This window comes from Orycteropus afer, unplaced genomic scaffold (assembly GCF_000298275.1).
Source record: "Orycteropus afer afer isolate SDZICR_OR568_19922 unplaced genomic scaffold, OryAfe1.0 scaffold00214, whole genome shotgun sequence".
In the NCBI taxonomy this organism is placed as follows: Eukaryota; Metazoa; Chordata; class Mammalia; order Tubulidentata; family Orycteropodidae; genus Orycteropus; species Orycteropus afer.
This window is the reverse complement of record NW_006921801.1, coordinates 753,480-756,283: the sequence shown is the minus strand read 5'-3', so window position 1 is coordinate 756,283 and position 2,804 is coordinate 753,480. Positions and strand designations below refer to the sequence as shown.

The following is a 2,804-nucleotide window of genomic DNA, read 5'->3' as shown; positions in this document are numbered from 1 at the left end:
TTGGTAAGGAAGAAGTCAAACTATCCCTATTTGCTGATGATATGATCCTATACCTAGAAAATCCAAGAGACTCAGTCAAAAATCTACTGGAACTAATTGAAAGATTTAACATAGTGGTAGGATACAAGATCAATATCCAAAAATCAGTTGGAATCTTCTACACCAACAGAGAGATTGCTGAAAAAGAAATAAGGAAATCAATACCATTTACAATAGCTACCAAAAAAATAAAATATTTGGAAATAAATCTTACCAGGGACACAAAAGACCTCTACAAAGAAAAATACAAATAACTACTCCAAGAAACCATAGGAGATCTACATAAATGGAAGAATATACCATGCTCATGGATAGGAAGATTGAACACTGTGAAAATGTCAATTCTACCCAAAGTAATCTATGCATTCAATGCAATCCCAATCCAGATCCTACCAACATATTTTTAAGGATATGGAAAAACCAATCACTAACTTTATATGGAAAGGAAAGAGACCTTGGATAAGCAAAGCACTGGGTCGCTATGAGTCGGGTCTGACTCAATGGCACATAACAACACCACCACTCAAGAAGAAGAACAAAGTAAGAGGTCTTACATTGCCAGATCTCAAAAGCTACTATACAGCCACATTAGTCAAAACTTCCTGGTATCAGTATAATGACAGACACATAGACCAATGGAATAGAATTGAGAACCCAGAAATAGAGCCTTCAACCTATGGTCAGCTGATCTTTGACAAAGGGTTGAAATTCATTGAATGGGGAAGTGAACATTTGTTTAATAAATGGTGCCGGCAAAACTGGATATCCATTTGCATAAAAATTAAACAAGATCTGTACCTCATACCATACACAAAAACTAACTACAGATGGATCAAAGACTTAAATGTGAAACCTAAAACTATAAAGTTCCTCAAGGAAAAACTAGGGGCAAATTTAGGGGCACAGGAGCTCTGGTCGTGAGTTTAGTCAAATGCCTAACCAGAAGGCTGGTGGTTCACACACCAGCCACTCCTCAGAAGGAAGACTGGGCAATCTACTTCCATAGTGATACCCCCTCAGAAACCCAAGGAGTGGTCGCTATGAGTCAGGTCCAACTCTGCAGCACATAACAACAATATATGGCATAAACAGACTATCGAGTGTAATTCAAAACGCACAAACTGCTGAAAACAAACTAGATGAATAGGACCTTCTAAAAACTAAATTTTTATGTGCTTCCAAAGACTTCTCCAAAAGAGTCAAAAGAAAACCTACAGATTGGGAAAAAATATTCAGCAATGGCATATCTGACAAGGGACTTATCTCTAAAATTTATAGAAAACTCCAACACCTCAACAACACAAAGACAAATAAACCAATTAAAAAAATGGGCAGAAGACATGAATAGACACTTCACCACAGAGGATATTCAGGAGGTCAACAAACATATTAAGAAATGCTCACCATCATTAGCCATTAAAGAGTTGCAAATCAGAACGAGATACCATCTTGCCCCAGCACTAGTAACAAAATTCAACAAGACAGAAAACAACAAATGCTTGCGAGGATGCGGAGAGACTGGGACTCTCAAACACTGCTGGTGGGACTGTAAAATAGTACAACCACTGTGGAATGCAGAATGGCGATTCCTTAAAAAGCTGGAATTAGAAACACCATTTGACCCAGCCATTCCATTGCTAGGTATATCCTAAAGAAGTGAGAACCATGACAAGAACAAACATATGCACACCCATGTTCACTGCAGCAGTATTTACAACAATGGTAACAACCTAGGTATTCATCAGCTAAAGAATGGATAGCCAAACTATGAGACATACACACAATGGAATACTATGCAACCCTAAAAAATAATGTAGAATCTGCAAAACACTGCGTAACATGGAACAACTTGGGAGGAAATTATGCTGAGTGAAAAAAGTCAATCACAGAAGGACAAATATTGTATTAGTCCATCACTGTAAACAGTCAAGGAAAGGTTTATATACCGAACAATTTTCTTTGTTGGTTACCAGGGATGGTAGGAGAGTGAAGGGAACACTGTTAGGTAGAGACAAGTACTGATTTGGGGGAAGAGAAGGCCAATGTAGCAAATGTGAGTGATCAACATGGTGGCTCTGAGGAAGAGGAAGACATAGACAGGTACATGGGAGGTCAAACAACAAAGATGAACCCTTTTGCACATACAGTACTACGTTGTCAGTGAAGGCAAACATGGGTATACTGGTGGATAGATGGTTGGACAGGCTGAACGACTAGGTACGTCAATGCAGGGGGAAGTGTGCCCATGACCATGTAGAGGGCTGGCGGACAATGGTTCTGTAAGTGTATTTGTATGTTCTGTAAGAATTCCCAGGTGTATAGTAGAGCTGACAAAGGACAAGGTTGTAGTTACTTCTTGGCCACAGCCAACTACCCAGAGGGAGCAAGTAGTTGGACCTGTGGGCTCGGGACCATAGTCACAGGGGACATCAAGTTCAATTGGCATAACATACTACACAAAACATTGTTCCACCTCCTACCTTGGCAAATAGCGATTGGGATCTTAAAAGCTAGCAAGCTGCCCTCTAGATGCAACGATGGGTCTCTCCTCGTCCAGAGCAAAGAAGAATGAAGAAAACCAAAGATTCATGGAAACAATTAGTCTAAGCAACTGGTACACCATGCAATCTTTAGCCTATGTGACTATGACACCAGAAGAAATAGATGGTGCCCAGCTACTACTGTCAACCACTCAGATGGGGATCTATGTAGGAGATCCTGGATAGAGTGGGAGAACAATATAGAACAAAACTCAAAATCATTTG

The 2,804-nt window shown here is 39.8% G+C and overlaps 1 protein-coding gene across 1 annotated transcript in view; it reads right to left on the bottom strand.

Moving 5' to 3' along the window:
- The window catches only part of STYX (serine/threonine/tyrosine interacting protein), an 81,157-nt gene that overhangs the window by 39,065 nt on the left and 39,288 nt on the right, over window positions 1-2,804 (bottom strand). The window lies entirely within an intron of this gene.